Below are 13622 nucleotides of genomic sequence, written 5' to 3'. Positions count from 1 at the left end.
GCCCCTCAGAGTTTTCTGAAAGCTGGTGGAATTTCCAGAACAAGATGAGACTGAACGACAGAAAGCAGGACCCGGCCCAGTGATATTGGTGAAAAATAATGGCCTCTAAGGAGGAAAGGGGGCAAAGTGGTGGGGTACTGTATAATTTAATGCATTTTGGGAGACGCCCAGAAATGACTAGAGCAGAACACCATGCTAGTTACATTAAAAAACAAGAACAAGGGGCGCCTGGGTGGCTCAGTTGGTTAAGCGTCTGCCTTCGGCTCAGGTTATGATCCCAGGGTCCTGGGATCGAGCCCCGCATCAGGCTCCCTGCTCAGTGGGGAGTCTGCTTCTCCCTCTCTCTCTGCAACTCCCCCTGCTTGTGCTCTCTCTCTCTCTCAAATAAATAAACAAAAATTAAAAAACAAAACAAAACAAACCTCCAAAGAGAGGAAGAACTCCTGGTTGTGATTCTCATTCCCTTCCGTCCAGTCTTCATCCCTCAGGGTACTGGCTCCTAACCAGGCAGTTAATAAGCTGTTGGGGCAATAATTCACACAAACTGAACTCACCAGAAACAAGGCTTACAAACCAAATGATACTATTTGCTCCCCTCCCAAGGAGGACATTCGACAAGGCTGGAAACGCTGCACTAGGGGATGCCAGTTGGGTATCTAGAGGGTGGAGATGAGGCCTGCCGCCAAGCATCCCACAAAGCCCACGCAGCCCCCACGACTAAGTTGTCAGGCCCAAAGTGTCAGAGTGCCCCTGTTGAGAAACCTTGCCTGCAGAGAATGATTCCCTGATATCTCACCAACCCACTTGCAGCCACACCAGACAAAGCGTATGTGGGCAGTTCCTGAGGAGGGAAGGCTCAGCGTGGCTGAGAACATGCACGAATTCCTAGACTGTTAAACGTGAGTTCTAAGAGGATGAGCGGTCAGCTCTAGTGAGTGAGCCCCTTTCCCGAACTCCATCTTCGGAAGTCCATTAAGCGTCTAGCCACGAAGTGTTGCTGTCGAGGGATGGGCCGAGGGGCTTCCAGGGACCCCGGGTCCTCCAAGAGTTTACAGACTGAGACGGAGAGCAAGGACAGGGCAGCCAGAGAAAGGCGGCATGGACAAGTAACAAAACTGAGATACAGGCCACGCCGATTGCACAAGCCAAGCCGGAAGCTGAGTCCAAGGCTGAGAAACGCTGAGGGGCGGACAGAGCGCTCACAGGTAAGGACGGTGGCATCCGAGGAATGTACGGGAAGGCCGCGGGAGGGCCGCATGTCACCTCCATTTCCCCGTACGTTCACTGCAACACGCACCGTGCCCTGTGGCCCGGGGCAGGCAGACGCCGAGCGCACCTGCCCCGCGCTCCAAACACGCGCAGTCACGTCCGACCGAGACGATTCAGGCGCTAATAAGCAAAAGCCAGAAACGTCCTTTGGAGCACCGCAAGCACGCGTTACAGCGCCCCGCCGCAGGGCCGATGCCTGCACGTGGCAGAACTTGCACGTGACCTGGGCCTCGGCGCGTGGGCGCTGCTGGGGTCGCCGCGCTTGCTGAGAGCCCCAGGCCCGGGCGACGGGGGGCGGGGGGTGCAGGGGGCCTTGGTTGTCCTGCTGCCAAGAATCTCTGTAAGGGGGCTTCTGGCTTAAAGGATTTGTCCTGGCTTGTGTTTTGGTCACTCAACAAAACCTTCTGGGCTTCATCTTTCTCCGTCTCGGGCTCTCAGGTGGTGCTTCCTTTCCGGGCGGGCCTCTGCCTCACTCGGAAACAGCGACTCGGGTCCCCACCCCCGCCGGAAGTCGTCTGCTTTGAAGAGGTACCGATATCCCAGCAGCCTACACACCTGCCGCGAGCAAGTCTTCGCCAGAGCGGCTCACAAGCCGTCAGACGGACTGCCCGCGGGCTTTCGCCTCTGACAGTGAACCCACAGAGAGGTCAGCAGCCGGACACAGAGAGAGGAGAAGGGTCCTGAATACACACAGACAGTTTAATCACCCGTGAAGAAATCCAAGAGTTGACTGAAAGTGCTTTGTCAGGGAAGAGAAGGGAGGCCCCTGCCCTCAGAGAAAGGCCAGGAAGGCTGGAGGTCGCTTTGGCCGCAGAGATGGTGGCTGACCACAGAGGCCACCGTGGAGACACCAATGGACTGTTGGGGGTGGCGGTGGGGAGATTCAAAACCAGGAAGGCAGGGAGGGCCCGCACTTTCCAAAGGGCCTGGCAAACAAATGTTTCCTAAAAAGAAGACCACAACTGAGCTCCATAGGAAGGGAAGACGTTGTTTTTAAAACCACCACAGTTACTAAAGCGTTGCTTAGTCCTTCAAGCTTCTGTCCATCAATTCTGTCATTTCTGATTCCAGACTCCTCAGACTATTTGAAAGACTGGTTTATTCGGATTACATCAGTGCCCCTTACTTGCATTTTAAAAATCAAGGTCAAGCTATATTGATATGCGAAAGGGAATTTAAATGAATGAGGGCTGGCTCCCATGCTCTGGCCCTGTAATTACTTTCTTTGTAAGCCTGAATAGCCAATCAGATGCATGCCTTCTCAACACTTTTTGTCATATTTATGGAATACCTTTAAACAATGGAATCTGGAAACTCCAGCAACATCTGTGTCCAAATATATCCAAGTCTGTTTATGTTTTTAATTGGAAATCAAACAATTTTAGATGAACTCATCTATGGTATCATTGCAAATGCATATTTTTAGGTAATTCTTGAGAGCATTTTGCAAACCATTAAAGTAACGACATCATGCTTTATCTTTAAAAGATATTTCTCAGCTGTGATTACTATTGGAATGAAATCAGGGGTGGCATTCAAAAAAGACGGCAGCATAAAAAGGTTTGCATAAGAATTCTGATTCCATTAGAAAACCATTCCTTTTAGGCCAGTTCTTCCATTCCCCATTGGCTCATGTAATATGGTTGGTTTGTTCTCATTCCAATTAAAGATGCAATTCATTAAAGAGTCTTTAACTTCATTGAAGCAAAGCTTTCTATTAAGGTTATCAAGCATTGATGGGCTTCTAATCGGACATTCTCTGCAGGCAGGAGAATGCCATTTTCAAACCCTCTGATTTTGTATGAAGCGACTTTCCTTTCTACACAAAGACTTTCATTTCTGTGGTCTGGCCCAGTAAAATGTTTATTCCTTTACGCTCAGCTTGGTTACTTTAGGCCCAGATCTATGGGCCCAATAATTTTGATAAGAGGATGATTTGTATAGAAGGAAAGTTGGGTTGTTTTCATTTAATCCTTGGTGATTAGAAAAAACTTAAACCAATGAAGGGTTCCCATTACCTGGAGTTTCTTAGGAGGAAATGACTTTTCAAGGCATGTGGGAATTGTCAAGAAAAGAATTTTCCCTTGAAATGATGTGTTGGTACACAAGAGAAGTGCGGGCAGGACAGCAAGAGGAAGTGGGAACTTGGCCCGTGAGGAAATCAGTTGCTGTTTTGGAGGCTAGATGAACAGGAGACCAGTGCACGTTTTCCTCACTTACCTTTTCATTTTAAAAAGTGGCAGAATTCAGCTACATCTTGATTGTTCAGGATAATAAAGGATACATGAGACATGAATAGAAAAACCACCAATGGTGAGTAAAATAAGAAAACCAAGGGTCACTTTTTTTCCTGTTTATTAACATTCACACCAAGCTGTATACTTTGGTTACACCATGGTCACGTGGTACCTGATGTCACAAGCCACAGCATATAAAATCGCAGAGGCCACAACAGGCAGGAAGAGAGGCCTGGCCCTGTTGTCTGAGTAATACAAACAGCCCAGTGTGTTGGACGTGAGCCTGGGAGTACTGCGGCCTGATGAGCCCAGCTCTGGAGCCCACTGGCCACCACCTCACTTCTTCCCCTGCCTCTGCCTGCCCCCTAGTGGACAAGTATGGAAAAGCGTGGGAGTCAGTGTGGGGGGCTTTGTGGGGACTGAAATACGGCTTCCTGAGAGTGAGCCTTCCCCAGCCCCGTTCCCAAGCTCTGCCTGGATGCCCTGGGGCCCCCCTGGGATGAACACCTCCACTTCCTGTGTTATTTTCCTGGGTCCTTTGTCTATCTCTGCCCGCCCTGATCCCCAGATTGCTGGTATCTTCCCTTGTACGGTCTCCACAGGAGACATGCCTTTCCTAGAAAGGACCGATGATTCCTTCTCCGGGTCCGACCCACTGTGGAGAACCAACAGGGTGCTGTACTATTAAACATGTTCCCATTATAGGAGCCTCCTGTGTCTCCTGTGTGTCCGGAGAGGCGTTCATTTACTCGTCAGAAACCTACTAGACGCCCAGCCCTGGAGACATGGAAGAAACTAGGCCAAGGTTCCCACCTAGAGGAGCTCAGACAGAGCCCAGGGAAGGGACAGCTCATCCATCCATCACCGATCGGCATGTGATCAGGTCCATGCCAGCAAGAAGCTATCGGCGCTGCGCCGTGGGAGCAAAGGGGGTGGGGGAAGAGGCATTTGTGCTTGTCGCAGGTTCTCACCACAGCAGAGTGAGTCCAGCAACTGCTTTGTTCAAATGATTCAGGAAAATAAATGAGACTGGTACAGGCCATCCTGATAGCACACACCACTAGAGAACCGTGGCTGTGCCGGGTATTTTCATCTCTGCCCTGTCACAGTGATCTGACTGTCCCCTCAGGGGCAGACGTTGCCAGGAGCGCCCTTAGATGACGCGCCGCGTGATTTTCCCACTGTGGCAGCCCTCGGCTCCTGCCCACACTCTGCTCTGCTCACTTCAAGCCTCCCTTAATTTTTCTGAAGCTCCCGTTTTCCACGTTGCTGATTCACACATATGGAAGACCTAGAAAGAAAAAAAAGAAGGTAATTATCTCAAATGACTCAGGAGCCCTACTGGACTCTGTGATCTCTGTGTAGACTTTCACTTTAAGAGCCTGAGGGTAATAATATTGTCATCTGTGTAGGCAAAGCTGGAAGGAAACAGATTAACGTTCTTCTAAACTCCTGCCTCTTGGCAAAAATTAGTGTGGAGATGACAGATTCTCAGCTCTGGCCTGACAGCTGAGGTGAAGGCCTCTCGTCCAGAGGTGAAGGTACCTGTAAAGAGCCCCAGATGATGACAAGTTCCTGGGGTGAGGGCATCACCTTGCTCCCCTCTCTCTCTCTCTTCTCAGTTTCTGTCTCTCTCTCTCCCCCTCTGAGGCAGTAAATGTTTGTGGGAAGAATGGCTGCCACCCTGAGTCCTGTCAGGCTGCCTGGGAAAGGAGCAGGCGTTGGGAAATGAAACCACTGGCAGGCCTTAGACTTGTCAATTTAGATTCGTGAACAAATAAGGGGAAGTGACTTACCTGCTACAAAACTGCTGAGAGAGATGACACTCGGCTAAGGGTGGGAATCCCCTACGGGAGAGGAGAAGAGAATGGATTATGTTCCATTGCAGGCTGCCTGACAAGTCGTCCACCCTCGGAGGAAAGCAGATGCCCCTCCACGGGGCAGAAGCGCCAGCCGGGGCGGCCAGAGCAACGTGGGCACTGCGCCCCTGCGGGGAGGGGTGAAGCTGTGAGTCAGCAGCAGGCCCTGCTGGGATAAGGACTGCAGGGCCGTGCTGGGCTAGAGTGCGCAAACACTGGAGCCCTGAGAAAGGGGGTCTGGTTTGGGGGGTCTCTACCCAAGCCAGCCCTTCCCCCTGGGCAAAGGAGAGCGGGCATGAGGCCCCAGGGGGACAGAGCTGGTGTGGCTGGGGAGCGTGGAAGGTGTGGGAAGGCAGAGCCAAAGACCTCCGGGGACAGACCTGAAATCCGTGGCTTTCCTTGAGGCTTTTGGGGGCTGGGGGAAGGGGAGAGACACAGGACTATACATGCACTCTGCACGTTTTATAATTAGTCTACAGACAATCCAGCATCCTCATTTAGGACGGTGTACATTCAGACTCTCTTCCCGTGCCCCAGCTTTAGGTTCCATTAAATCCTCATTCTCCCTGCATCACCCCCATGGACCCTCAGTAGCACTCATAATTCATTCCTCCTCTCAATACGTGCTAATTGAAGGCCCGCCCTTTTCCGGGTCAGGCTAGGTACCAAGACTATGATGTCAGCAAAAACAGACACAGCCCCTGCCCTCACGAAACTTCTGCAGTAGAAAAGGAGAGACCTTGATCGAATACCCACACAAGTTAATGTGACATTGCAATGCATGGAGCTCTGAGGCTATAATAAGGGGTTGGTTTAATCAGAGCTGTCAGGGAACTCCCTGAGGAAGTGATGAGTGAAATAAAATCTGAAGGAACAATGGGATTAACCAGGCCAAGCGGGTCCTGGGCCTCCCTGTGGAGGGACGCTGTCTGTGTCTTCCTGGCCATGGGAAGACAAAAGGGTAACCATCGCACAGACAGCAAGGCAGACAGGAGGCACGACAAGGCCGGACTGGAGACAGACGTGGCCCGGGGAGCCACTGAACGGTTTAAGCAGATGGGCCAGGGGATCAAACAGGCATTGCAGAAGGATTACTCCAGCGGCCCTGCAGAGAAGAGCATGGAAGGGGTCATAAGTCGATGTCATGAGACCTGTTAGGAAGCGGTTACAGGTGAGTTCAAGACCAGGAGGAGAGCAATGGAGGAAAGAGAGGGTGAAGATTCTATTTAGGACACGTAATTGTCAAAACATGGTGATGGAATAGATAGGCTTACAATGTACTCCCCAGCTATAGGAGATTCCAACAACCTCCCCCCCAATAAGCCCTCTCTTCACGGGCTAGGTCACTAGCCGAGACACAAACACAGCACTCTCTTTGTTGGGTTTGTCCCTAGGGATGCCTTCATGCTTTCTCTCTAGTTTTCTCTAAAAATAAAGTGAAGGAAGGTCCGTGATGCCTGGAACGTATCAATTCAAAGGTCGCGAGCTGAAATGATGATAACAACTCCAATTATAGGATTGTCAACTTCTAAGCTCCCCTGACCTTAGCTGAAGGACTGAAGGGTTGGGACGAGACCAAGTGTGCTTAACAACATCGCGGGCAGCTGTAGCGTTAGGCGGGCTGACCGAGTGCTCGAAATTCACGTGTTGTCCAGTTAACCCAGGCGCTCGTCTTCTGCACGCTGAGTGGATGCTTTCATAGGACTCCCGCGTCAGCCGGGAGCGCACCTCGCTACCGGGTGCCCTCTGCAGGAGCCTTGCTCCTACAACACAGCCACCGATCCATCCCACAAATGGTGCTTTCTCTCTGCGCTGCACTAGGCGTCAGGGACTGGAAGACGAAGAGAAGTGTCCTGCCCTCCAGGAGTTGCAGCCTCGCAGGCCCGTCCATTAGGACAGCACGGTGTGATGCGTGATGGCACCGGCAAGGGATAGGAGCTCTGCCCGGGGGAATTAAGGAGGTTTCCAGAGGGCACGTCTAAGCCAGATGTCAAGGGGTGATCAGGAATTTATCTGGAGAAGCAGAGACTGGTTGTTTCAGGCAGAAAAAAAAAAATAGCTTACACAAAGACACAAAGACACCTAAGAATGAGGAGTGACCAAAAAGTGGTGGCCCAGGAGTGACAGTGGGGCTGTAGGAAGAGGTGAGACTGGAGACAGCATTGGTGGGTCACATAGGCTCTTAACTACCTGCTTTAGACATTAATGTTAGTATTAGCATTTCTTTTGCTGCATAACAAAATACCCCAAAACTCAGGTGTTTAAAACAACAAACATGGGGACGCCTGGGTGGCTCATTCAGTTAAGCATCTGCCTTCAGCTCAGGTTATGATCCTGGGGTCCTGGGATGGAGCCCACACTGGGGCTCCTTGCTCAGCAGGGAGCCTGCTTCTCCTCTCCCTCTGCTGCTCCCCCAGCTTGTGCTCTCTCTCTCTCCCTCTCTCTCAAGTACATAAATAAAATCTTTTAAAAAAATAAATAAAACAACAAGCATGTATGATCTCACTTGTTCTGTGGGTTAGGAATCCAGGTGTCAAGGTCTCACAGGCTGCAATCAAAGTGTCAGCCAGGGCTGCAGTCACCTCAAGGTTCAACTGAGGGAGGATCACCTTCCAGGCTCACTCGTGTGGCTGTCGGCCAATCTCAGGTCCTTGCTGGCTTCTTGCTGAAGACATCAGTTCCTTGCCACATGGGCTTCTCCATAGGGCAGCTCACAACATGTCAGCTGGCAGAGAGAGAGAGAGGGAGAGATGGAAGGAGATAGGTTGAGAAAAAGATATAGCCGTTTTAAAACCTAATCTCAGAAGTGACATCCCATCACTTTTTTTATTCTATTTGTTTAAAGAGTCACCAGATCCAGCCCACATGCCTGCAGGTGAGGGGGGTTACACAGGGTGTGAATCCTAGCAGGTGATGACCCCCGGGGTCGTTTTAGAGGCTGCCTACCACATAGAGCAGAGCTATTTAAGACACGATCCCAGCATCATCCCATTCTGCGTAAATTATATAGAGAGACATATAATTATATAGAGAGACATATAGAGAGAGACTGCATATTAGTTTGGTTTTGTTGATGGGTACATTCTGGTCCCTAGGAGCCCTGAAGAACAATGTGCTTCATTTCATGTCTCTCCCTAAGGATTTTATACAACCTACTTGGCACTCATGCTGTAATTATTAGATGGATTCAGCCAAAAGCTGCCTGTGTGGGTAGGGATAGGTGGGAAGGTAGGGAGGCAGAGAAAGGATGTGATCGGGACCCCAAATTGAATCAAGAGAAAGGTCACACGCCAACTGAACATTAGAAATGAATCTGAGTGGAACTAAGTATCGTGGTTGACAGCTCCTACACGCGATGCCAGCTTGCCACAGCTTGGCAGCGGACCTTGGTTTTCCCACATGCAACTGAAAATAACTAACATTCATCCTGAGGGAGTGCCACTAAAATAAGTAACTACTGGGAGCTATACCTCACTGCTCATTCAAGCTGGAAGCAGTCTGCAATTACTTGCTGAAATTAGATACAAATTGAGTTGCCACTTCCGGAACCCATTCTCCTGTACTATATTACAAAACAGAAACTGATTTTTGAACTCTGACAGTTTCAATTTTGTTTCTTTCCTTGCACATCAATGTGATAGCCCATAGAATATCCACAATGGCAGATTATTGACACAAAGCTCTTGTGAGACCTCCTCTCTTCAGAAGTCCGGCTTTCTGATTTTCAGACCTGGGTGTAATTGCTTTGGACAGGGTGACAGGCTGGTAAGAGTGACTAGAGAGGAGAGCAATTTGCCCACATTTGAAGTATAGCGCATGGGAGGTGGGGAGGAAAGAGGACTAGCACAGAACTATCCCTGAAGATGTGTGTGGATGGCTCTGCTCCCACTTTTTTTGCTCGTCTGAAAGCTCTCAGGGTCTGCAGCCACTTTAATACAGAGGTTCTCTTATTTTTTTATAAACAAAACAAACGTACATGGGAACAAACAATAATAATGATAACTTGAGGGTCTCCCCTCAAACTTGGCTAAAAAGGAACTGGCATGCAGATAATATGGGTGTTTGGGGGTTTTCTGTTATGAAAGAGCCCCTGGATTTTATTATCTCTTTAATAAACACTACCTTCCTTGACCTGTCATTGGAAGAAGTGAGTGAATATCAAAGATCCCAGCTGTGGTGGAACCTAGGAGGCCGTGGCAGCTTTCAGGGTAGGTTGCTTCTCCATAACTTTGATGTCCAACATCCCTTTGTGGAAAGCAAAGAGTATTTACTTTCTTCCCGTTGTGGGAGACATTAGTCATGGACGAAGCTCATTTAAAACTACCCTCCACCCCTTTTCACCAGCCCCACACATTCCCACCCTATATCCTTATCATGATCTGGTGAATCTTAGAAGTGACAAATTAAATAGTTTCCAGGTAACCTTTCTGCCTCCATGAAGGTTTTCTTTCTTTCTTTCTTTCTTTCTTTTTTTTGTCTCCGTAAGTCTCAAAAAAGAAAGTTAAAAGTCACCTAAGGAAACTCTTAAGATGGTGAATCTCGACAGCCTCACTTTAATTTGGGGGGTTATTTCATGCCTAGTTTAACTTTTTAAATTATTTTTAGTATCTCCTTTTCCAGACTTCTTAGGGCTGGGGAAGAAAATGGAATGAAGTTAAATGAACTCGAAGTAAACTGAGTAATCCTAAATGAATTGATGTCAGCAGTGATTCCGCAAGCAGCTCCCTCCCACATCTCCTGGGAGTGGTGAGCTCAGCACTGCATTTATTCTGACGGACCAAAGCACACAGACTCTGGCTGGCCCAGACCAGCTGAAAATTCAAGGCAACCACCCTCTCTGCCTTCCCAGCACTTATCATGGCCTGAAAAATCCCTGTTTGAGGAAAGACTTTCCTTTAAGTCCTAGCAGGACCAAGTCATACCCGTTACAGTGACAGCATGAATGACAACTTGGCAGAAGTGCTCCATTTTCCCAGCTCCTCCAGCCCACTGATCCAACCCTCTGAAAGGTCATCCTGGGTTAACTCAGTAGGGAAAAGATAACCTCCAACTGGGGACATTCAGAAGATGGCAAGTGGTGGAAGGACTTGAGGGGATCAAAGAGGCAAAATCAAAATGCAGAGATCTCATTTATTTTCACCATTCAGGGAACTTTTTGATTAGCCTCCTTTTGTCTTCCCCGATTTCAAAAAAAAATAAAAATGCTCAAGTTCTGAGGAGGGACTCTGCCGCGGGAAGAGGAATAAGTCACAGGATGAGTAGGAAAAAGGCTGCAGTGTTCCCTCCCCACGTCTTCCCCCCACCCCGTCGTACCCCCAGCACACGCACACCCCCAGTCAGTGTGTACAAACAGCTGCCCGGTTTTGTTTTTCCTCCCTAAGCAGCGCCGAAGGGCGGGCCTGCGGGCACTGCCTGCTGCCGTTTAGCAGCCTGTACTATCAGGGGACGCCTCACACCTCCCGTTCCCCAGCCCTCGCCAGATACGTGTCTCCAGTGACCTCAGAAATTCTCGTTTGGATCAGGAGTGTGGTTTTTGGGAGCAAACCGCCCCGCGCGCCGCCCCAGGCCGCCGGGCGGGAGAGCGCATCCCCCCGCGCTCGGCCGGGACCGCCTCTCTGTGCCGCCCGGCACGTCCCGCGCCGGGGGCGCCGGGCCGGAACACGCCCTCCGCGGGGAGCCGCTAGCCCAGGGGCCTGGGGGGAGGCTCTGGCCTTTCCTAATGAGGGCCGGAGCCTGCCCTGTGGGCTGGTTCCTGATCGGCGCTCCCCCTCCCGGCGGGGAACCCCGATTTCCCCACTGCCGGGGGAGGGACCCCCTTCTGCTCCCTGCACAGCCGCTCCGGCGGCCGGGCCTGGCGCATGCGTGGAGAGGGCCGCGTCCGCTCTGGGCTCCGGGGCTCCCGGGCTCCCGCGGCCGGGGCGGCGCATGCGTCAGCGGTGGGGCCGGGGGCAGTCCCAGGAGCGTGGAGCTGCATGAGTCCGGCTCTCCTCCGTTTCCTGGCAGCACGTCGGGGACCCCGCACCGTTGGATGAGAGCCACAGAAAGCTAAAGGCACGGGCTCCTTACGGGGCGTCTGCTTCATGCCTCCATTTTACAGATGAGGAAATTGACCCAAAAAAGCGGTGGGAAGTGACCAAAGCTGCATTTCTGAATTCTGGCACCTGGGACCAGATCCAGCTCTCACTGGCATGGTTTAGGTATTCCTTCAGTGAGCATTTATCAAGCTCCTGGATGCGGTGTACTAAATGTATGTATGGTATGAAAGATTACCACGGATACATCAGAAGCAGTGTAACCATGGCTGCCCCAAACTTGGGCATAGAATGAGACAGACCTGGGTTTGATTTTGATGATTTGCAGGACTATGCTACTAGCTGGATGGCCTTAGTGAAGTGGTTAACCTCTAAGCCGTAGTTTCCTGGTCTGCATAAAGGAGATAAAATAGGACCTACCTGCTGGGTCGCAGAGTTTAAATGAGAAAAGGTGCATATTGCATAGCACGGTCACTGCACGTGGAAGGCACTCAAATAAGTGTTCACGCAGTATTTTGACAGGTAGAAGCGGTAGGCACATAGGCATTCATGAGACCGTCACGATACTCATTTCCAGACGAAATCATGCAGAACAAGAGGGAAGGTACTTTCCCTTGTGCAGTACTCGGTGAGACTCGCACAAGGTGACATGACCTGGTACTACAGAGACAAGAGGAAGCGGTCTCTGTTTATGTTTCCACCAGCTGCTCCCACCCGCCCTCTCCTCTTCCTCCTTTCCCAACTCTCACTGTGACTCATGGTAGCTGCAGAGATACGGCAGGACCTCTTATCAGAATGAAACGCGTTCTGCAAGGTGCTTTAATTTATGTTTGAAGTCCTACTTTATTACAGGGCCTCTCTCCTCTTCTCGAAGGCAGGACAGGTACAAGAAGGAGCAATCGATTTAAGTGAATGAGAAGGAACAGTGGTTAAGCACCTAAGGTGTCAGATCGGAAGAGTCTGGAATCATAGATCATCAGAGTTGAAGACCATCTGGAACAACACTTTCATGTTAATGAAGGAGCCTTGAAAAGCTGTAAAAGGTAAAATACATCAAGCTTTAGACTCAAGTTAGCCCTAATTTTCTGTGTCCCACAGTTCATTCATCCACTCATGCACACGGCTCTAGGGGTTCCTATATACTGCCAGGTACAAGGTTTTGTCTCAGTAAGCAGGGAAAGGGAAGGGAAAATAGGATCCAGAAGTATTCCTAGGTACTTTGTACAGCTTCATGGATAGTGGTACCATTTACTGTGATAGTGACTGGAAGAATAGAAACTACCCCGAGAGGAAGATGGCATGTTTTTAACACATTTTTTTATGTGCATGGGACTTCCAGGGATGACCTCCAGAATGCAGTAAGGAACATGGGTGCCAAGCCCACCAGAGAGGGGCCTGGAAGTGCCCCCTGGGAAATAGTCAACACAGAGGTTGTCACTGAAGCTGGGGCTGGGCTGAGATGGTCCGGAGAGAGCAGGCAGAATGGGAAGATCATGGGATGGACGAGAAGTGAACCTGACAGATACCAGCTCCTAAGGGTCAAATAGAGGTCCTGAGGAGAGGGCAGAAAAGTGAGAAGAAGACTAGAAAGAAAAATGGCATCAAGCAGTGCAAATGAAGAGGTTCTCTAGGGTGAGGAAGTGATCAGGAGTGGGAAATGCCTCAGAGATGCCCAATGCATGAACACTGGAATGTAACCACTGAGTTGGACAATGAGGAAGTCAAGTCACTGATGACTCGTATGACCCCAGTTTCGGTGGGGTCATGAGAACAGAAACCGGGTCACAAGCGTTAGAGGCAAATGGAGTCAGGGAAGAGGAGCAGCAGGGAGAGTGGGTGTAGCTCACTGCTTCAGAAGAGTCGGACAGAGAAGGGGNTTGGGCAGAGAAGGGGAAATGACAGCTGGGAAGGCCAGGTGAGTTTCTGTTAGTGTCTTTTTACTATGAGAACTGAAACATGCTGACAGGGTAAAGAGAGGCAGGACGGGTCAATAGGGAGAACTAGAATGGGGTCTGAGTGAAACCTCCACAGGAATGAATGGGAGGAGAAGGTATTCCGTCCCCATATAATCCGAAGGAAGGATTCCTCTTCCTTCATTCTTTTTCTTCTACAATGTGAGAGGAAGCAAAGCACTTGAAAGGTTTAGGGATGGACTTGAGGAGCTCTTCAAAACAAGCTTTGTCTGAGTCATGGGTCTAGCCATGGCATCAATCACTGACTGTCAA

The 13622-nt window shown here is 50.2% G+C and overlaps 1 long non-coding RNA gene across 1 annotated transcript; it reads right to left on the bottom strand.

Moving 5' to 3' along the window:
• Window positions 1-3618: 3618 nt before the first annotated feature.
• Window positions 3619-8084, bottom strand: LOC117802976. The gene is made up of 3 exons (XR_004626476.1): window positions 7872-8084; window positions 5303-5353; window positions 3619-4797 (listed from the first exon to the last, which is right to left on the bottom strand). It is a non-coding gene; the product is annotated as an uncharacterized LOC117802976 (long non-coding RNA).
• Between the last annotated feature and the right edge of the window lie 5538 nt (window positions 8085-13622).

The sequence above is a fragment of the Ailuropoda melanoleuca genome, chromosome 1 (assembly GCF_002007445.2).
Source record: "Ailuropoda melanoleuca isolate Jingjing chromosome 1, ASM200744v2, whole genome shotgun sequence".
NCBI classification, from domain to species: domain Eukaryota; kingdom Metazoa; phylum Chordata; class Mammalia; order Carnivora; family Ursidae; genus Ailuropoda; species Ailuropoda melanoleuca.
This window is presented reverse-complemented; position numbering and strand designations above follow the sequence as displayed.